A 24,325-nucleotide genomic window follows, 5' to 3' on the forward strand; every position below is an offset into this window, starting at 1 on the left:
TGTCTTATATCATCTGTCCACAACTGTAAAAAAGTTTTTATTTCACATTCATCTCCTGTCTCACACATTAAGTCTGACCATTAAAATAGCATTTGCCCCATACCAAAGGAGATCTGCAGTTGTCTCTATATGTACGTGTATCTAAAGCAACTCACTTAAAATTTCTGGACTTACTCTGCTTTCTTCAACAAACCACAGATGATAACAGTGATTAAACTTTATATAGTGTCTGGCCATTCACTAACATTGTTTAAGAAGTGGCTGGTCCTGTGTATACAGACTAATGGACATCTATGAATTCATGTCAGAGGTCCTGGATCTTGAGTTTTCTTTAAACATACTTAAAGGCCTTGAACTTGTTCAAATAAACACCTTGCCATACTCTTTAACAATAAAATATATGTATGCCTATTGACTATAATTTCAAGTAGTATTCTTCTTGCCTAAAAAACAGGAAAAAAATTTGTAATTAAAGATAAGCAGTTTTATTTGTCTCAATTGATCAGTGGTGTTTGTCAGGGATCAGTCCTGCATCTGTGACATTTAATTTAGGAACAGTTTTAGAAAGTGTGAAATGTCTTTGTAATGATGACAATGCTTTGAAATATAACTTACAATATAAGGAAAGTATTTTTATTTTGAAATACAATACAATGACACCCTGTGGACTGAATAATGAAATAAACTGTAGGTGTCTGCTTTAAAACTGTTTTGAACATAATTGTTTAATTAATTGTTTAATTAATTGTTATGAGTATAGATATATATCCATTCTTTCAGTGAGAATGTATACTCTTGAAAGGTGGTTACACCGAGGCGCTGGAGAATAAAGAGTTTGCTTTTGGATCTGACTTTGGTTCCTGTTTTTCGATTCCTGACTTCTGAAGATTTTGCTGTTTTGTTATTGTTTTGGATCAGAGTTGTTTCTATCTGAAGGTGTGTGGAGTGGAGTTTGTGTAATTATCCAGGGATGTCGACTGACCCTAATTTGGATATTCCCAGGGTTTTTCGGGAGAACACAGCTTTGCAACAAGGTACTGTAGGGGCTGAAAGCTCTATGATTTATTCTGCTCAACAGAGAACTATTGAGCAGTTTTTTTCAGGTTCTAGACCTGCTGTAAATGTTTCTGCCCATGTTCCTGTGGATGCACGTCAACCAGAAGTGAGAGACTGTCAATTTTTTGATCAATTTTTGCAAGAAAGAAATAAAAGAGTGCTTGACCCTTTTGTTTCTGTGGGACATAAATTTCAAAGTGTGTCTCCAGAAACTAGAAAACTGTATCAAAAATATGACAGGTTGATTGAGAAAGAGACAAAGGTGCACTTTAACATTTTAGGTTTGCAAAAATATATTAGCTTGAATATTACACCTAGAGGTCTTAGATTCGTAAAGAATCCTAGTACACCATTTGACTTGAATTGTGCTCCTGATAAGAAATTTAAGGAACGTTGGTTCATAGCAGCACACAAGTGTGTAATAGAGTGGCTTCACATTCTGTTGGAAAGGGACCAGCTCAAACATCAGTCTCTTAAACAGGAGCTGGTTTCCCTTTCACATAGTATTAGTTCATCTGTGAGTCTAGAAAATATGAAGTCTTTCATGGAGAAGACTAATGAGAGACTGAATAATCTAGAGAATGAACTTGTAAAACAAAAGAAAACAAAATTAATATGTGATATCAATGAATATGAAGCAGGGACTGCATTTTCTTACCCTCCTAATTGGACAGAACATAAGCAGAAACAACGTAGGAGGGTAAGATTCACTGATGCACCGTTGTCTTCTTCTTTTGCTTCTTCAGGGGAAGAGTTTAGGTCGGACACCAGTATGGAATTTCCGGAATTACCTAGACCAGCACAACCACGTAGGATGCAACAGGAGTTTAACAATGGAGGCTTGCAGCACCAGGAACGAACATTTCAACAGGGACAGAAACGCCTGAGAAGTTATGAGCAAGAAGATGTCTCTGTTCAGAAATTCAATCAACCTGACAATTTTCGTCAGAATCGGAGGTATGGACAACAATATAACAACAAGAAATTTAAACAGTAATGACTTTAATGATAAAAGTATTGTTCTTAATTTATCTGGTTGTGATTTGTCTGATGAACAGTTTGCTGTGTTATGTTTAGGTTTAAAGTTTATACCTACTGTTTTTCCTAAAGGATATTTGATACAGCAAGATATCTTTAAATTTCTTAGGAAGATACATTTGAAAGTTCATTTTAGCAGGGACCAAGGATGTTCTAATTCTGCACATGGAGGTTTTTCTTCATGTGAATCTGAGGATAGTTTTTATTCATGTGATGAATGTATAAGTAATGATGATGTGCAATTTCCTATTGTTGGCAATGCAATAGATATGTCTTATGTAGCTTCTTCTAACAAATTTATTCCGCCTTTTATTAATCAGAGAGCTATTCATTATGGCTCTGATTAAATATGAATATGAGAATATATGTAGAAATATGAAATTGAATAGATGTAATAGTTTATATAACTTAACTTATAAAGAATGGAGTGCTTTAAAAGAATTATGTGACAGGAAGGATATTATTATCAAACCTTCCGATAAGGGAAACAAAATTGTTATAATGAGTGTTGTGCAATATTTTGAGATGTGTATGAATCATTTGCAGGATGAAACAACATATGAAAGAAGCAATATGATTCATTATCAAAAGGCTGTTACAAAATTTAAACACATGTTGGACAGGGGAGTCAGGCTGGGTTTTTTTACAGAGAAGGATGTGAGGAATAGGTTAGACAATGATAGAAAGATCTAGCTATATTCTTTTGTTTACCAAAATACATAAGAACTTACATAACCCCCAGGTCGACCCATTATTTCAGCCTGCAACTATTTCCTACATAACACTGGTTTGATTTTACATAGAATATTTTTACCATATGTAGTTAAATCTCCAGTTTACATCAAAGATAGTATGGAATTTTTAAACAAAATATCCTCTATTTCTTGGAACAACAAAATGTATTGGTTGGTTATGGATGTTAAAAGTCTATATACCTCTATTAGACATGATGATGGCCTCAATGCAGTGAGATCTTCTTTAAAAGACAGCCCTTCTGTTGATTTCATAGTAGATTTGTTGGATTTTTGTTTAAAGAATAATTATTTTATTGTTAATGATGTTTTGTATTGGCAGAAACAAGGTACAGCAATGGGGGCAGCCTTTGCCCCATGTATGCCAATTTGTTTATGAATTTTTTTGAAAGAAAATTTCTATTTGAGTTAAATTTTATGAAATGTAATGTGTTATTTTATTTTCGTTACATAGATGACTTGATTTTTATTTGTGATGGTGGTTTTGATTCAGTTAATGCATTTTTGACAGACTTACATGGTAACCCATTTGGGTTAGAATTTGATGGAATACAGAAGGGAAACAAAATAATATTCTTGGATCTTGTTTTGGAGGGTACAGAACATGGTAAAATTATATCAAATATACATAGGAAGTTTATAGATGTTAATCAATACCTTCATGCATCTAGTTGCCATCCTGTACATACTTTGGAAGCTTTCCCTTATGGGGAATTGGCAAGGGTATCTAGATTATGTAACACACAAGAAAATTTACAAAGGGAATGGGATATCACATATAATATGTTTTTGAAAAGAGGGTACAGTGTGAATATTTTAGAAAATGCCCTTATGAAGGTAAAAAAGGAGAATAATATGGTAAGGAATAAATGTAATAAGGGTGAATATCACCATTATAAGAAATATCATCTGGCAACCAGTGATAAAACTTGTAAGGATATTTATTTTGTCTCTACATATAATGTAAAAAGTGGAGACATAAAGGATGTAGTGGAACATTTTTGGAAATTTTAGTGAAAGACAAGGTGTTGATGCACATTTTGCCACAAAACCTTTATTCTCCTATAAAAGGGAAGAAATTTGAAAGATATGGTGGTACATGGTAAATTTGTAATGCCAAAATTTTGTTTACCAAGACCACTAAGTGAATTTGGTACAAGATGTTGCAGTAGATGCAGTGTTTGTAGGAATATAGTTAGAACATTTAATTATATTAACAACATTAGGTTCACAGTAAGAGATAGTTTTACCTGTAGAAGTAAGGAGTTGTGTATGCTTTACACTGTCCCTGTGGATTATATTATATAGGTGAAACTAAAAGAGAGTTTCAGATTAGGTTAGGTGAGCACATTAGAGACATAAGACATAAAAGGGAAAATAAATTTATTGCCACACATTTTAGTGTTTATCATAATAGTGATGCTTCATTTTTAACAGGAACAGTTTTAGAAAGTGTGAAATGTCCTTGTAATGATGAAAATGCTTTGAAATATAACTTACAATATAAGGAAAGTATTTTTATTTTGAAATACAATACAATGACACCCTGTGGACTGAATAATGAAATAAACTGGAGGTGTCTGCTTTAAAACTGTTTTGAACATAATTGTTTAATTAATTGTTTAATTAATTGCTATGAGTATATTTATAGTATATATATATATATATATATCCATTCTTTCAGTGAGAATGGATACTCTTGAAAGGTGGTTACACCGAGGCGCTGGAGAATAAAGAGTTTGCTTTTGGATTTGACTTTGGTTCCTGTTTTTCGATTCCTGACTTCTGAAGATTTTGCTGTTTTGTTATTGTTTTGGATCAGAGTTGTTTCTATCTGAAGGTGTGTGGAGTGGAGTTTGTGTAATTATCCAGGTTTATACATGGCATCTAAATTGAATGTCCATAACGTCTGATTTTTATCCAACAATTTATGTTTGGACAAATTGGTCAACCTTCACCTACCACTTCATCTGTGCCAAAAAAAATAAAATGTGCAGAGGCATGTTCATGCTGATGCTTAAAGAGTGCCCTCCTAGAACTCCTGCAATTAATATCCCTAAGATGTAAAGCAATCCTATGCTTAAAAGGTCAAGATGTTTGGCCTACAGAAAAAGCCCCACATTGGCATACTGCCATATAAACCACCCATCCAGTAGTACATCCATTTAAATGTCTGATGTCTCTTGAGATATTGACAGATGTAAAAGATTTGGTTTTGGAGACAACTTTACAGTACACATAATTACCACAAAAATTACTACTGCATAACCAATTTTGTACTGTTTTTCTTACGCTATTTTTATGCTTCTTAAACCATGACAAATATCCCCCCAATATTTTTGCACCTTCTAAATTCAAACTGGGGCACACACATACATGCACACACACGCACACACACACACACACACACACACACACACACACACACACACACACACACACACACACACACACACACACACACACACACACACACACACACACACACACACACACACACATACGTATACATTCCTTGAGAGTACCAGTATTTTGTGGTTGTTGAAAGTATATATATATATATATATATATATATATATATATATATATATATATATATATATATATATATATATATATATATATATATATATATATATATATATATATATATATATGCATATACATACAGACTCATAGACTTTAATGAGACACCTATATATTGGTTAGCATTGGCAGCAGATAGTGTTGTCAAATTACAGCAAGAGGTTTCCTGGTTTGTTTCTTGGCTGAGGTGCCTTCTGAGTGGAGTCTACATGTCCTCACTGTGTTGATGTGGATTCCCTCCCACAATCCAAAGACATGCATTAGGTGGACTGGCACTCTAAATTTACAATAGGGTGTGAGTGTATCTATAAGTGTGTAATGTGGATGAACAATTGTGGCAGGGCTAGCAACCCAGAGATGTAAACCTTGGCTCTAGATGACTGTGACTGTTGAAGTGACACCCCAACCCCATGGGCAAAAATGAAAAAAAGGGTTTGCGGATGGATGGATGGATGGATGGATGGATGGGTTGGAAGACATAGTGCTGCGGCAGTCTGATCCAAGAGGAGTGCCTGCTCACTGCTTCATACAGCAGTAGCAGCCTGGTGAGATGCATTTTGAGTGACATTTTTGACATTTTCAAAAGGGCATGAACATGTGCAGTAAAGGCAGAACTTGCGTTTCTCCATTTGGAGTGAGCAAATGTCAGGTCGTTTGTAAAACAGCTCAGTCAACAGAGGAAGTAGATTGTTTTTTCTTTTCTTTATTGTTTTTTTTTGTTTGTTTGTTTAGCTGTTGGAACTTCACATACCCCAGAAGCAAAACAGAAAATGGGCTGTTTTTTTTTTTATTTATTAGTAATTTTTATCTTTCTGATGTTAAATAAAATACCACCTAACAGCCTTCCACCCCTGCCTAATGCAAATCTTTCTGGGAAACATTGCCTCAATTCTCCAATAAAATGACTGAAACAATAAGCTAGATAGAACAATTGCAATCATTGTTCATAGATTTGTAGGTAAGTGCTAGGCTAGCTGCCTTTCTGTGCCATTTTGAGCCTTGCTAATTTCCTTTTTGTGCTCAAATTAACCTATCCCATTTGGTTATACATTGTCTTTAACAAACCTAATATCTGCTAGATTTGATTTGTTATCAAGGCACTGGGGTTAAACTATAATAAACAGTTCCTTGTCTTATATCATCTGTCCACAACTGTAAAAAAGTTTTTATTTCACATTCATCTCCTGTCTCACACATTGTCTGACCATTAAAGTAGCATTTGCCCCATACCAAAGGAGATCTGCAGTTGTCTCTATATGTACGTGTATCTAAAGCAACTCACTTAAAATTTCTGGACTTACTCTGCTTTTTTCAACATACCACAGATGATAGCAGTGATTAAACTTTATATAGTGTCTGGCCATTCACTAACATGGTTTAAGAAGTGGCTGGTCCTGTGTATACAGACTAATGGACATCTATGAATTCATGTCAGAGGTCCTGGATCTTGAGTTTTCTTTAAACATACTTAAAGGCCTTGAACTTGTTCAAATAAACACCTTGCCATACTCTTTAACAATAAAATATATGTATGCCTATTGACTATAATTTCAAGTAGTATTCTTCTTGCCTAAAAAACAGGAAATAAATTTGTAATTAAAGATAAGCAGTTTTATTTGTCTCAATTGATCAGTTGTGTTTGTCAGGGATCAGTCCTGGATCTGTGACATTATAGAATTTGTCCTGATACCTAAGTGAGCCTGATCAGCTAAATAAGCAGAATTGCACACAGAGAGCATAGGATGTTAAAAAAATGACTGAGTGGGACACTATCAACCTGCTGCTCACATGTCCTGCCCTAAGAGGGGGCTGAAGGACTGGTCACAGTTTATTTTAGCCACTTTTGGAGAGTAGCATCCAAGCTAAGAAAGCACAAAGTAAGGGAATGGGAAGTATGGCAGACATCTTGTGTTTGTCATGTAGTAACATACAAAGTACATATGAATGCTATCACAAACCATACTACAGTGAATGGAATTTGATGGTAGCCATCTTGTGTTTGTCATGTGGTAATAGACAAAGTACATGTGAGTGTTATCACATACCATACTACAGTGAATGGAATTTGATGACAGCCATCTTGTGTTTGTCATGTGGTAACACACAAAGTACATGCGAATTTTATCACATACCATACTACAGTGAATGGAATTTGATGGCAGCCATTTTGTGTTTGTCATGTGGTAATACACAACGTACATGTTAATGTTATCACATACCATACAGCAGTGAATGGAATTTGTCCAGCTAAACTATGGGGTTGTGGCTACCATCACCAGAGTCTACACTGCTTGGCTGTTAATGAAGGACAACTGCATGCTTAGATGTAAAGACACAGCCAGTTAAAGGAATCAACAGAAAGAAACACCAGTGAAAAATTAAATATTCAGGGCCCAGTTATGATCCACTACAGACAGTTCTGCTCTGACTGCAAGGTTGTGAGGCTGAGATGAGGTTATTGTTACGAAGATATCCCAGTAGTTCATTGTAGATTCAGAGAATTTCAAAGATTCAAAGAAACTTTATTGTCATTTAGGACCACACAAATGCAGCCTAATTGAAATTACAAATGTCAGCTCATGAGATAAATGCAGTGCAAATAACGTAGATACAGCGGTATCAAATAACGTAGATACAGCGGTATCAAATAACGTAGATACAGCGGTATCAAATAACGTAGATACAGCGGTATCAGAGAATAACATAAGAAAGGAAATAACAACACGTATGACATGCAAGAGGTAGTTCACATTCCGTAAACAGATTTAGTACCCATTACCCAGTGATGAATAATAAATAAATACCCACCACCAAACCCCTTCACCCTTAAAATAGAGAATAAATAGAGACTAGTGAATAGCAGCTGTTTAGTTACCATATTGCACTTGTTAACCTTAGATGTGACTCAGTATAGCCATTGTATTGTGTAATAGTAATGCTGGTGGTAATTTCTCAGAGTAGCAGGATTAAATGAAAAAAAGAGGCTTCAATGTATCAGGTATTATGGTCGGTGTATGTATTAATAAGTCTCACAGCTGTAGAATACTAATTGTTCCTGAATCTGGTAGTCCTATAGTGGAAGCTGCGGTACCTCCTTCCAGACTCAAGTTGTGAGAACCAGTTGTGGGCTGGATGAGTCGAATCAGCGCGTATTTTATATGTTCTCTTTCTTGCTCTTGTAAAGAAAAGCTCCTGAATATAAGAGAGGTCTGTGCACAAGATTTTCTCAGCCACCCTCATCACCCTCTGTAATTTCTTCTCAGCAGTTGCGCAGTTGCTGAACTATGCTAAGAAGTTGCAGGTCAGGATGCTCTTGATAGCTCCCCTGTAAAACGTGGTAAGAGCAGACAGTGGGAGCCAGGCCTTTTTGAGCTTCTCAGGAGGTGAAGCCTCTGTTGAGCCTTCTTGACTATATGGTTGGTGTTAGCAACCCAGGAGAGATCATCAGAGATGTGAAGGCCCAGAAACTGGGTTGTTTTGACTTTCTCTACTACCTTCCCTTTGATAGTGAGTGGTTGGTGAACTGCTGCCTTTCTCCCGAAGTCTATAACCATTTCTTTGGTCTTATTAACATCCATGTCCAGATTGTTCCTGTCACACCAGCCAATCAAAGTGTTCACCTCATCCCTGTAGTTAAGTTCATTTCCACCACTAATGAGACCGATGACTGTAGTATCATCAGTGAATTTTATAATATGGTTTGACTTATGTTTTGCAGTGCATTCATGGATGAGGATGGTGAAGAGCAAAGGGCTGAGCACACAACCTTCTGGAACACCAGTATTCAGGACTATGCATTGAGAGGTGTTGTTGCCAGTGCATGTCAACTGGGGTTTACCATTCAGAAAGTCAAGAATCTAGTTACCTAGGTGCTTGTTTATCCCGAGTTTCATGAGCTTACCCACCAGTTGCATTGGTATTACAGTGTTGAACTCAGAGCTGAAGTCGATGTACAGCATCCTTTCAAAGTTGTTCCTCCCTTGTAGGTGTTTTAATGCAAGGTGTAGTGTGTCTGATATAGCATCCACAGTCAATCTATTTGCCTGGTTTGCAAACTGGAGTGGATTAAAGGACTTAGGCAGACTCACAGATGGATGTTTTTTCACAATCCTCTCAAAGCACTTCATGACACTTGAGGTTAAGGTGACCAGTCTGAAGTCATCGAGGCAGGTAGGGTGGGTTTCTTCAGAAGTGGTACAATACTTGTTTCCTTGAAACACAAGCAAACTTTCTCTGTAGCAAGGGATGTGTTGAAGATGTCTGTCAGTACCAGACATAACTGATCAGCACACTCCTTCAACACCTTGCCAGGTATGTTGTCTGGTCCAGCAGCCTTCCTAGGATTCACCTTCTTAAGCCGAAGTCTTACCTCCTCAGAGTTTAAGGTGAGCACTGTCTCTTCTTTGTCAATGTTTGTTTTAGAAGGTATGGTGGTGTTCTTCTCCTAAAACGTGCCAAAGAAGGAGTTCAGTTCATTTAGGAATTCCAGTTTGTCATCACATTGGGGTGATTTGGACTTATAGTCTGTGAGCTGCTGTATCCCCTGCCATAGGTGTTTCATATCCCTCATGTCTTGGAAGCAGTTCTGACTTTTCCTTCCATACTCCCTCTTTGCCTCTTTGATCCCCTTTTTCAGATTTGACCTGGCCACCTTTAATCTTTCTTTGTCATTTGCCTTGAAGGCTTTGTTTCTTTCTTTCAGTAGGTCGTAGAAATTCCTGGCGAGCCAGGGCTTCTGGTTAGCTCTTACAGTGATGGCTTTCATGATAGTTGCATCCTCCGTGCATTTGTTTATGTAGGCAAGAACTGATTCAGTATAGATGTCTATGTCTAACTGGTGGTTGTGCATAGAGGCTTCTTTGAAGACCCCCCAGCAGGTGGTATTGAAACAGTCCTGAAGGCAATCCATGGAACCCTCCTGCCAGACTGCAATCTGTTTAGTTGTCGCTTTTTCTCTGATCAAAGCCGTATTATAGGTAGGCAGAAGCAGGATGGCAGTGTGATCCGAGCTGTGTATGTTGAGGTGCTTCAAAGCTTTAAAGGCTCCATTAATATTGAAGTAAGCTTCGTATAAGTTATTCTCCCCTATGGTGGGGAAATACATATATTGATATTTATATATTAATATATAATATCAATTAAAATTTTATATATTAATATATATTATTTATATATTAAAAATATGAGTATTTGTAGATGTATTTTTATAAAATATTAGAGATGTGAATGTATACAATAGGAATGAATTTTGACAGATCTGTAAAGTTGACAACTTTATGCAGTGGTAGGATTTATTTTTTTTTAGATTTCTGGGATTTATGACTCCTAAATGTATCTGATGTTAAGAGTGGATATGGGGTGTGCTATTGTATAAGCAGTTATTTTAAGAAGGGTATTTAGTGGTAGAAAAGGGGGTTGATTTGAGTTTCATCAGATGTTTTTTATTCATAGATTCAAAGGTGTTTATTAGGCTAATGACCACAAGGGTCTTTTTAAGGCTAGCCATGCGTACCAAATCTCTGACAAGTTCTGGTACCCTTGATAAGTGTAAGCAGGGGCTTGGGAGATGAAACATTTACAAGCAGGGGCCTGGGAGATTTGCCATTTCAAGGTTGCCTGTGTATACGTGCCAAAATAGAGATCAATTTTCTGTTCCTCATCCAATTGTCCAAGTTACAGTAGAACTGGGTTAGGGAGAAACTCTGATTCACAAGGATGGGGAGCCTGTTCCATAGATGTGGTAGTCTCTGGGATACATACCTGTCTCTCCAGCATGTCCTGTTTATATCACAGTTTAAGTCTTTAGAATGGGTAATTCTGGTGCTGTTTGTTTTGTGGATATGCAGGAGATCCAACAGAGTAGGGTCTGACAATGCTTTGTATGCCAGACATAGATCTCCCCTCAACTGCCTGTAAGAGACAGAATACAGGGATAGGGCCTTGAGGCAGTCTGCATCGGACATTTTACTTACATCTTTTTAGTGAGGAACCTCGGTGGATGTTCTAATTGTTGGATATGTCTGGTTAGGTACATACCAAAGGTGGCATTGTGCTCAATGATAGGTCTGATGAATGTCCAATACAGTGGAACAATGACTTCCTTGGACTTAGATGCCATACCTTTGTTTATAAGTTGAGCAACATAGAATGATTTCCCCACTGCTGTAGACAAGTGATGGTCAAAGGCTAGATTACTGTCTATGTGTGTTCCCAATTCCCTGAATACTGGGTCAGCTCTAAGAGGTGGGTTGTCAATATGATAGTTACCAAGGATGGATGACTTCTGGAAGGATATTATTATGCATTTCTTAGCATTCAGTTTTAGTCCATGGCTCTGATGCCAGTTGTTGGTCTGTGTCAGCCCTTCCTGGAGAATATTTGTGTCTGTGTGGGATTCCATGACAGCTCCTAGTTTGCAATCATCTGCAAATCTAGTCAACCAGAGACCACTGAGCTTGACTTCTGATAAGTTGCAGTTGGAACTGGTTTGAGACTCAAACAGTATCCTGGATATTGAGAATGGGTGACTGGAGTGCTGCCTTTCGTGAGTCATACATCTGATATAACTGACTGGGTGAGACCTCTGGTTTATTAGAAATGTGACAGTAGTAATGAAATCCTTATTGAAATTACAAGTGATATTATTGCCAGATTCGGTGAGAATATGGGTTGGGGTGAAATATTTTCCAGACTTAAGGAGCTTGTTGATAGATGCACAGGAGTTTCTAGAAGATTTGAAATGGGTTATGCTGTACTTTTTATCATATGCAATGCGTTGTTTAATTATAATACCTATTTATTAACCAGGTAGATCCACTGGTCACACAGTTCCTTTTCATCAGTGACTTAGGAGCAAAGTGACTTGCTCAAGTACACACAATAGGCAAATGAGTGCTGAGGAACTCAAACCCGGTACTATAGGCAATATTATGTAGGTAGCAATAAGACTGGGAGCTTGCCAGAGTCTTTGAGGAATACCAGGTCTTCCATGCTGTATCTCTTTGTCTCATGAGGTTCTTTGTGTCCATAGTGCTGGATTAGTTTTAAACTATATAAGTATTAAGCTACAAATTTGTATGCAATATGGGATTCAAATTAATCAGATCTGTTTCCTCCCATAAGAAAACCATAAAAACTTGCTATTGCTAAACATTAATAGCAGTTTGTTCTTTTTCTGATGCAGGTGTTCCATTCTGACCACTCTTAATGTCTTACTCATATCCTAAACTACGATTTTTAAAGACAGAATAATACGGTATTGAAAAATTAACAATTAAAAAAGATAATTTTCACAGCAGATATCACAATAATATCTGATGCCAGGAAAGTCAGAAAGTCACGGGTTCCATCCCTACATGAAGAATGATTTATATTCTGGTACTAACACTACAGTGTCTCATGATGAGGGTATTGCACTCATGAGGTGCTGTCTTTACGATGAAATGTTAAGCTGATATGACATAGTGAGATCCTGGCAGGTCAGTAGATGTTAAAAGATCTCATGACACTTAATAAACAAATGAAGGACTTTTCTCCAAGACTTCTAGTTAAATTTCTCTCACTCAGGGTAAATAATACCTCAAATCAAACCTCCCATGAAAATATATAACATCAAAGATAGATTTTATTTTTGCTATTATTGTTTTATCTTTTTGCTGGCCAGGTTAGTCCAACTAATCAAGAGGTGCCTTTTCAGGGAAGACCCAGAGTGGTATTTATCCTGATACAGAGATGGAGGAAGTGATAAAGAAATGTATTGGGTGCCAGTAGCTAATATTGGATATCCAAAATTTGGGAAAAGCTTTGGCAGGATGAGAGAAGTTTGAGATGAATTGAGTAATATGATTTTGGGCACTCATTTGTATTGAAGTATGAGCAAATATCTTGGCTTATTGCTAAATGACTGCTGAAACATTGTTATAAAAGTCCATCCTTACCACCCTTAACTGAACTCCTTACTACAACAGATCGCAAACTTGTGGCAGAACTCCTCGCCCCCCATATTACTACAACTCCAAGACACCTACTTCCTCTTAAGCTACAGATTATACAAGCCCAAATCAAATCAGCGGCTAACTTATGAGAACAAAGCACTTCTGAAGCTCAGAGATGAAGCTCGCCATGCTTGGAAATCTGACCCACACAACTTAACAGGAAGCACTTCAGCTTCATAATTTAGCTAAGCAGGTCATAATATGACATACATTTTGCAGTATGATATACCATCACATTTTCTTAAATACGGCAAAAATATGCTTTGGAAAGAAGTTGATTATCTTCTCAGTCACAACTTACTATTTTCATCCCAGTCTACATCCTTCTGTCTCTGCGTTAAAGATTGCCTTCATCACTTCAGTGACCTTCTACATCCTGACAACAGCCCAAGTCAGTAACCTTCCCTCACTTCATCTCCCCTGCCCCTGCCAACACAGCCCTCTGTTTTAGTTCAACTACATTACAGATAAAGGCATCACAGATCTTTGAGAACAAATACAATGAAACAGTCCTCCAGATACAGGCAGCCTTTACTGCTGGTTCATATTTCATTGCTACAAATGCATCATAACTCCACTCATACACATATACAATCTTTGTTTAGCAAATAATATTATGTCAGACACCTGGAAAGCTGCCATCATTAAACCTCTGCCCAAATTAAAAACAAGTCCTACATTAACATCTCTTTACCATGCCGTCTCCGTTCTCCTTTCCTCGTGCCAAATCCTAGAAAAGACTGCTAACTTCCAACTCTCATATGACATTGAGCAATTCCACCTTCTATCACACCAACAAGATGGGTGCTCATCTAGACAAACTACATCCACTGCAGTTTGGATTCCCACAGATTACACTCTAATGGAAGTCCACAAAGGACTGCGTACCAGAGACATTTTCAATGATTTCGCTACAGCCTTTGATCTGGTCTTGTAGACTACTTAACCAAAACAGACATCAGCATAAATGCCATCCCCTGGTTCCAGAATTATCTAAGCAAGCACCAACTTCACATCAAGTTCAACACTTTAACTTCATAGGTTCATAGATAGATTAGGTTCATAGATAAGTACTAAGCTAACTGCCCTTGCGAGCCATTATAATCCTAGCCAATTATCCCTTGTGAGACTCAAACCCTGCACCTTGTGTTTGTAAGGCAAACGCCTTAACCATTAAGCCACCCTCCCAACAGGGGATGGCATTTGTGCTGATGTCTGTTTTGGTTAAGTAGTCTACAAGACCAGATCAAAGGCTGTAGCGAAATCATTGAAAATGTCTCTGGTCCGCATTCCTTTGTGTACTCCCATTAGAGTGTAATCTGTGGGAATCCAAACTGCAGTGGATGTAGTTTGTCTAGATGAGCACCCATTTTGTTGGTGTGATAGAAGGTGGAATTGTCCAATGTCATATGAGAGTTGGAAGTTAGCAGTCTTTTCTTCATCAACAGCCCAGCTCCGTTTTGGCATCCCATTTTTCTCCCCTGTTATTTTTTATGTACAAAAACAAACCTTCACTTCATTTTCTTTATCTTTCACTCTTGTTTTAGCCCAGAAACGGCCATTTTCCACTCTAATAATTATCTGCCTACATGATAGCATTAACTCCAAGCAAACTTCCACTCCCTTCTCCACTGGGTTAAAAATTAAAAAAAAAAAATACTTACGTAAAAAAAATACAAAAGTAAAATCGTGCTTTGTGGGACCAGACAGAAACTCAGTATAACCCATAATTGAAATTCCAAAGTAATCCTTGACCACTTCACCACTCCATTACAGAATGTCAACCCGTTCAAGCAACTGGGAATACAGTTAGTCTCTTCTTCCACTTTCCACCTACCTCTTGTTAATACACACAAAATGATTAATTTACTCCTGTTCTGGGCCTCCAGTTTCTCTCCCTTTCTTGCCTAGTCTGCTAGATCAGCCAAGGATAAAGGTGTTTTGCTATAACAGTTTGAGTATCATCTCCCTTTAGTCATCCAGTCTATTCCAAACAAAATCAGTTAATTTACCATCATCTCTCGTAAAGATGAGTAATCATGTTTAACTTTGGAGAAAGCTAAATGTTGTCCATTCAAGCTAAGTGTGAACCACTGCTTGGCTCACAGGTGTTCAAAAATTCTAAATGACCAGATATCTAAACATATAAGGCAGTCCTATCTCATAATCTCAGAAGCCTCAACCACTCATGTACAGAGATGCAAACCCCAAAATCAGACTGCATATTACTTCCCCTCTTTCTCCATAATAGGCCTCATACCATGGGAATCTCTTCTCTCCAGTCTCAAGGACACTTCTCCTTACCCCAAATTCTGAGCACAAATAAAAACTCATATTAAAAATCAAGTGACAATAATCCAAGCTAGACAGGCAGTCTGTTTCCAGTCGAAAATCCTGTATTAAGTACACAAGTTATTAAGTAGGGCAGGACCAGCTGAAATGTTACACTGATGGGAAGGGATGTGCATTTAACATGTCACACACATATATATATATATATATATATATATATATATATATATATATATATCTATATGTAAAAAAAACGCATTTGCAAGGTTTTTGGGCTTGTATACAGCTCAGCAAGATCCTGCCTGGTGCCCTGCAGAGTTATACAGCAGCGGAGGGACAAAAGAGGGACTTTGGAGTGAATATGTATAATTTTTCTGCATTTTCTTCCTGCCTTTAGCTAATTCCGCCTAAAACACTGATTTTTAGCTTTCTGTAATTGAAAATGCTTGTTTCAGCTACATATTTTACTTATTTTGCTGCCTGCACTTTTACAAAGTCATTTTTGTGTTTAAATTACCTGTTTAACTGTTATAGGCTACACACTCAAGTGTGATAGCCATTTATGTGCATTTAAAGTGTTTTTTTTATTGAATCTGCTTTATTTTCTGAAAACAAAACAAAAAAAAAACTTGTTTTCCACCTTTGTAAGCTAGTATAGTCTAGGTTTCAGGTTACTGCTGAATTCAGGGCTGTGTTACAAGTTTTTGTGTTTGCCCATACCTTACTTGGATAGAAGGAAGATTCTCTGTTCACCTGTGAGAGAGGGGAGCTTTGAGCAGCCTATCTAACCCTGAAGGAGTGGTTTCAGCCCAGAAATTAGTAGTTTATTGGCCATTTTGGGCTAATTTCTATCGGTTTCATTTCCCTGCTATAAAACCCGCATTTGCAAGGTTTTTGCACTAGTATACAGCTCAGCAAGCTCCTGCCTGGTGCCCTAAAGAGTTCTACAGAAGCAGAGAAACAAAAGAGAGACTTTGAAGTGATTAAGTATAATTTTTCTGCATTTTCCTGCTGCCTTTAGCTAATTCCACATAAAACATCGATTTTTAGCATTTCTGTGATTTAAAAAGCTTATTTCAGCTACATATTGTACTTAATTTACTGCCTGCACTTTTATAAACTCATTTTTTGTTTAAATTACCTGTTTAACTGTTATAGGCTACACATTCAAGTGTGATAGCCATTTCTGTGCATTTAAAGTTTTTTTTTTATTGTATCTGCTTTATTTTTTGAAAAAAAAGCAAAAAAACCCCAAAAAATATACTTGTTTCCCACCTTTCTAAGGGGGTATAGTCCACGTTTCAGGTTACTGCTGAATTCAGGGCTGTGTTACAAGTTTCTGTGTTTGCCCATACCTTACTTGGATAGAAGGAAGGTTCTCTCTTCACCTGTGAGAGACGGGAGCTTTGAGCAGCCTATCTGTCCCTGGAGGAGTGGTTTCAGCCCAGAAATTAGTAGTTTATTGGCTATTTTTGGCTAATTTCTATCTCTTTCATTTCCCTGCTACAAAAAACGCATTTGCAAGGTTTTTGCACTTGTATACAGCTCTGTAAGCTCCTGCCTGGTGCCCTGCAGAGTTCTACAGCAGCAGAGAGACAAAAGAGAGACTTTGGAGTGATTTAAGTATCATTTTTCTGCATTTTCTTGCTGCTTTAGCTAATTCCGCCTAAAACGCCAATTTTTAGCATTTCTGTGATTTAAAAAGCTTGTTTCAGCTACATATTGTACTTATTTTACTGCCTGCAGTTTTACAAAGTCATTTTTGTGTTTAAATTAAATGTTTAACTGTTATAGGCTACACACTCAAGTGTGATAGCCATTTCTGTGCATTTAAAGTGTTTTATTTATTGTATCTGCTTTATTTTCTGAAAAAAAAAAAATATATATATATATATATATATATATATATATATATATATATACATAGTTGTTTCCCACCTTTCTAAGCTAGTATAGTCCAGTTTTCAGGTTAGTGCTGAATTCAGTTCTGTGTTACAAGTTTCTATGTTTGCCCATACCTTACTTGGATAGGAAAAAGTTTCTCTGTTCACCTGTGAGAGACGGGAGCTTTGAGCAGCCCATCTGTCCCTGGAGGAGTGGTTTCAGCCCAGAAATTAGTAGTTTATTGGCCATTTTGGGCTAATTTCTATCTCTTTCATTTCCCTGCCATTAAAAAAATGCATTTGCGTGGTTTTGCTCACCCGGCAGCGCCAGTTAACAAGGGTATAATTATTCCTGGCTCCACAAACTCTCCTCTTCAATTTTTCCTTTGGAACTAGACAAACTTTAAACTTAAGCACTCACACATTCATTTCTCAGCCCAGCATTTGCTCAAGACTCATAACTAGCACTAATAAACCCTAGCACTAGACACCCCTATACTATACAGAAGGACAAGGCTCCCTATTCGACCTTACCAGCCAGTCAGTAAGTACCTATCCAGGCATGTCTAAAGGGCAGTTTCAGGTGTATTCTCCAGTCCAACTGGTGAATCTGAGCATTTTTAAGGCAATATTACAACTGCGTTATGTACACAGACAACCCTCTCCTCTTACCACCAAACACTAATACATGAGAGGGATGCAATTATACAGCCAAACTGCAGGGTAGGCTCACAACCCAAGACTGGATCAGACAGTCAAGAGGAGAAGAGAATTACTTGCATCACACCACCATTCTCACATAGACCTATTAAACCAGCACAGGCAAACAACACACATAAATACATGAAAATATACTCGGAGGCTCTGAATAAAAATCTGCAAAAGCAACAGAGACCTCCAAAGCAGACATCCAAGCAACCTCCACCCCCCAACACAAACCATGAAACACATACTTCATAAAACCAGTGTGCCACGTAATCACAGCCCTTAAGGCAAAATAACATACCCAACACACTTGTAATAGGTGACTCTATAGTCAGGCACACTGACGTCCCACTCACTAGGATGAACAAGGAGAAGGTTACTGTTAGCTGCCTGCTGGTGCCAGGATCCACCACATAATGCAAGCACTCAGGTCACTCCAGAACAAGTACAAATACAACTCTGTCATTGTCCATGTTGGTGTGAATGACCTGAGCCGTACCTCCCTGGACTACATGAAAAGAGACATGGAAGAGCTCTCTGATCACATAGCCCGGGCTGGTATGACCCTGACCCCAACTAGCATCCTGCCATTACCAAGGATGATACCACGGTATAAAGAAAAAATTATCAATTTCAACAATTGGCTAAGCTTCTGTTGACATTAAAAGGGGATCCAGTGTCTGTCCACCAGGGATAACATGCCCGACAAGCCACGCTGCTTCGCTAGAGATGGCTTGGACCCGTCACCCTTAGGCTTTCAAATACTGGCCAAAGCTCTTGCCACCCCCATAGTGCCTTTTCTAGGCAAGGCTCAAAAGACAAACCCACCACCATAATTAGCACAAGTAACAAAAAACTGAGGATAATGCTACTCAATGCCAGAAGTCTAAACCTCAAAATGAATGCACTCGAGGCACTCCTCAGTATGGAGAAATTGATATATGTGCAGTAACAGAAACCTGGTTTAAGGCTCCAAAACAGCACCACAGCACTACCAGGCTACAACTCATACCATGCATTTCAGCCACAGAACCCGGACCGAAATATAAAAGGTGGGGGTGTATCCATATTCATCAAGGATACCCACACCTCCAGGTTAGTGTCACAGCACGATGCTTCAGAGATCATCCACGTGCAATTAACTATGGGCAAAACTGCAATTCAAATTGTAGCTTGCTAAGAATCACCCACCTTGTCCCAGGATGCCCATTCCGCATTTCTGGAAACATAAAGGTCCTACCAAACACCCTATTTGATTTCAATTACCCAAACATTAACTGGGAAAACTACTCAGGTACTAACTCCCTTGCCCAAAATTTTCTAGAATTTATAAACTCAAATGCCCTGGATCAACTGGTCAACACCCCACCAGACATGACAACATATTGGACCTGGTCATCACCAATATGGACGACCGGTGTTCCACAATGGAGGTCAACCCCTCGCTGGTTAGATCTGACCATAAACTAATCACTCTGGATACCCACATTCCACCCCCACTCCCGGTCAAGGAACCCACACTGAAAAACTTTTCAAAAGCAAACTTCACATTACTTAAGACCAAGGTGGAAAGTTTCAAAGCCCCCATGCTAAAGGATAACGCTGTCCAAGCTGCAAAATCCTTTATTAATGCACTCTATGGGCACCTACAAGAATGCATGGATCATGCTATCCCAAGCAAAACCAAGACTCACTCCGCCAAGAAAAGGAAACCAAAACCAAGACTCACTCCTCCAAGAAAAGGAAACCAGTCTGGTGGACCCCTGCAATAAACAAGCTATAAAATAGAAGGAGAAAACTAGTACAGAAAAGAGTAAAATCTCAAGAAGGGAAGACATCCCTAATCAGTATCAGCAAGAAACTACGAACCCTCATAAAATCATCCAAGGCTAGCTTCAAAAGAAAAATTGCCAAAGACTCCAAAGATAACCACAAGGCATTCTTTAGCTGTGTCAAGAATCTAAGTAGCAATTCTCATATCTGCTCAGAGTTAGTGCAGAATGGCACAAAATACTATGAACCAACTGATATCGCCAACATGCTGGCAGACAGGTTCAGTGCAAACTTCACCCCCCTCTCACCACCAAAACGGCCCATAACCATGCCAGAAGAATGTAGAGCCCCTGAAATCACCGACACTCAGGTTAAAATAGCCCTCTCCAAAGCCAAAAACACAGCATCAATGGGACCAGATGGTGTCCCAGGCTGAGTCCTACATGAGCTCAAAGATTAACTAATCCCTCAACTAAACACACTGTTCAAACTCAGCCTCTTCACAGGCTACATACCCATAGAGTGGCACACAGCAACATTTATTCTGCTCCACAAAGGTGGAGCCACAACAGGCCCTGGGAACTATCACCCTATAAGCCTGACCAGCTTGGTCTGCAAAGCTATGGAGCACATCATCATGAACTCATTAACAGAGACATTGGGAACTTCCAAACACTGGACCCTACACAGTTCGGGTTTGTTAAGGGAAGATCATGCCTCCTAAACCTGGTGGACTTCTCTGAGACAGTTACCAAGGCTATAGACAAGGGAAAGGTGGTCCACACAGCCTACCTAGACCTCGCAAAGGCCTTTGATACTATTCCCCATTCTAGTATTATAGACAAGGTCACCAGCCTGAACATAAACCCCTATGTCATGAGATGGGTTGCCAACTGGCTCATGGACAGAACCCACATGGTAAGAGTTACAGTAGCTAGGTCTGACTCTAAACCAGTTACAAATGGCATTCCCCAGGACTCAATCCTAGGAACCCTCCTGTTCGGCATATACTTCTCAGAGGTACAGACAAACACAGGAGGACTATGGCTGACCATGTTCACAGATGACTGCAAACTAAAGGCTATAAATGACTCTCTGGCTGACACAGACTTCCTCGAAAAGGGTCTCACTGAGACAGATACCTGGTGTCAAAATCATGGCCTCAAGCTAAATGCCAAAAAGTGCATAGTCATCCCCTTTGGAAAAAACAAAGTACCCACAAACTACCAAATAGGTGGTAGTCCCCTAAATACGGAAGATGTAAAAAGGGATCTGGGGACACAGCTAAATAGTAATCTCACATTTGATAATCACATTGCCAAAGGGATTAGAAAATCCTTCTATGTGGCCCACCTAATCACAAAAGGGTTCGCATCCAGATCAAAAGAGGTCATTGCGTCCCTCTACTCATCACTCATCAGACCCATAATAGAGTACAACGCCCCATTTGGGATGTACCTTACAAGACATCTGCAACAGCTGGGAAGACCACATAAGTACCTCACCAAGAGGATCACTGGCCTCAAACAGATGCCTTATGCAGCTCGACTAAAGAAACTCCAGCTGTACTCGGTTGCATACTGCCTACTCAGAGGTGATCTCTGCATGACATACAAAGCCATGTCTAACCCAAAATTGATGGACATGGTGGACATGCGCCACCTAAAGAAAACCATATCCCCTCGAGCCACACTCTCTAGGGACCTAAACCTCACCACAACAATAAACAGGATGTGCTGGAGGGATAGATTCCTGTCCCAGAGACTTCCCATGCTTTGGAACAAGATTCCAGTCTACATTAGGCAGAGCTCCTCGCTAACACTCTTCAAGAGGAAGCTTGAAGAGTGGATGGGAAACAGAAAGTTTACCCCGGGCATCAGTCAGTGGCTCTGCTGGACAGAGGCACAGGGAACTAATCTAAGGGGGCGGCGAAAGCCAACACACTCTGGCTAGGCATATAAATGCCTTCCAGCAGATAGCCTAGTACCTACCTATGAACCTATGAACATATATATATATATATATATATATATATATATATATATATATATATATATATATATATATATATATATATATATATATAGATATATATATAGATATATAGATATATATATGTACATTTAGAAAGCTTGTGAGGAAACTATTACTCTGTTAATTTTGTTTTACTTGGATTGCTTGTCTATGTACTTAATAAAGGATTTTCGACTGGAAACAGACTGCCTGCCTTGCTTAGATTACTTTCGAATACTCAGTAGGTCTGTACAATATTTCATATTATATATATATATATATATATATATATATATATATATATATATATATATATTTTTTTTTTTTTTTTGCTTAAGATTAGTTTAAGTTCACTACTTCTGCTACTATTGTCTGATCGGATTAATATACAGTGATTAACTAGAGATATATGGACTGAAATCTTTCACACAGAGAAGTTTCTTTAAAAATCACCAATATTATCCCAAAACTGTTTCAAACAGGCATGTTCATAAAAATGTGGATCCAATCTGCTTTACATGGGGAAAAATATCTCCAACAAATTAGCTGTTAATATCTCCAACAAATTAGCTGTTAATTTGCTGTTAATAGCAGCCTGCATTTAAAGTGGATTGTTGAGAGACAGCCTTACAAGACTCTCTGCAAATATATAGAGCTGAGTATATTTTTTTGTATTATTCTGTATTATAGAGCTAAATTGTTACTTAGATATCTGTTGTCCTACCGTTCTGCAAATATACAGATCATCATTCTCTTTCGGCTTTTCCCGTTAGGGGTCGCCACAGCGGGTCATCTCTTTCCATTTCTTCCTATCCTCTGCATCTTGCTCTGTCACACCAACCGCCTGCATGTCCTCTCTCACCATGTCCATAAACCTTATCTTAGGCCTTCCTCTATTCCTCTTACCTGGCAGCTCCATCCTTAGCATCTTTTTCCCAATATACCCATCATCCCTCCTCAGCACATGTCCAAACCAACGCAATCTCGTCTGTCTTGCTTTGTCTCCAAACTGTCCAACATGAGCTGACCCTCTAATATACTGATTCCTAATCCTATCCATCCTAGTCACACCGAGTGCAAATCTTAACATCTTTAACTCTGCCATATCCAGCTCTGACTCCTGCCTTTTTGTCAATATCACTGTCTCCAACCCATATAACATAGCTGGTCTCACTACCCTCTTGTAGACCTTCCCTTTCACTCTTACTGGTACCCGTCTGTCACAAATCACTCCTGACACTCTTCTCCACCCATTCCACCCTGCCTGTACTCTCTTCTTCACCTCTCTTCCACATTCACCATTACTCTGAACTGTTGATCCCAAGTACTTAAACTCGTCCACCTTTACCAACTCTACTCCCTGCATCCTCACCATTCCTCTAGCCACCCTCTCATTTACACACATATATTCTGTCTTAACCCTGCTGACCTTCATTCCTCTGCTCTCTAGAGCATATCTTCACCTCTCCAGAGTCTCCTCAACCTGATTCCTACTCTCACTACAGATCACAATGTCATCTGCAAACATCATAGTCCACGGGGCCTCCTGTCTGATCTCATCTGTCAACCTATCCATCACCACTGCAAATAAGAAAGGACTCAGAGCTGATCCTTGATGTAATCCCACCTCCACCTTAAATGGATCTGTCACTCCCACTGCAGTCCTCACCACTGTCACACTACCCTCGTACATATCCTGTACCACTCTTACATACTTCTCTGCCACTCCCGACTTCCTCATACAATACCACAACTCTTCTCTAGGCACCCTGTCATATGCTTTCTCCAAGGCTACAAAGACACAATGCAACTCCTTCTGAACTTCTCTGTATTTCTCCAACAACACTCTCAGAGCAAACATTGCATCTGTTTTGCTCTTTCCTGGCATGAAACCATACTGCTGATTACTAATCATCACCTCCCTTCTTAACCTGCAAATCTGCAAATATACAGATATCAGTATATATTTTTTTGATTATAATTTGCACTGTGATTCCTCATATCTATCTCTGTTGAAACTGTTTTCCCCACCCCCCTCCCTCATTTTAGTTTCTATAGCTTGTGTGTTAACTCAAGGTTTTCTTAATTTGCTGTTAATAGCAGCCTCCATTTAAAGTGGATTGTTGAGAGACAGCCTTACAAGACTCTCTGCAAATATATAGAGCTGAGAATATTTTTTTGTATTATTCTGTATTATAGAGCTAAATTGTTACTTAGATATCTGTTGTCTTAC

This window comes from Protopterus annectens, chromosome 1.part1 (genome assembly GCF_019279795.1).
Source record: "Protopterus annectens isolate FY-2018-M chromosome 1.part1, PAN1.0, whole genome shotgun sequence".
Classification (NCBI taxonomy): Eukaryota; Metazoa; Chordata; order Ceratodontiformes; family Protopteridae; genus Protopterus; species Protopterus annectens.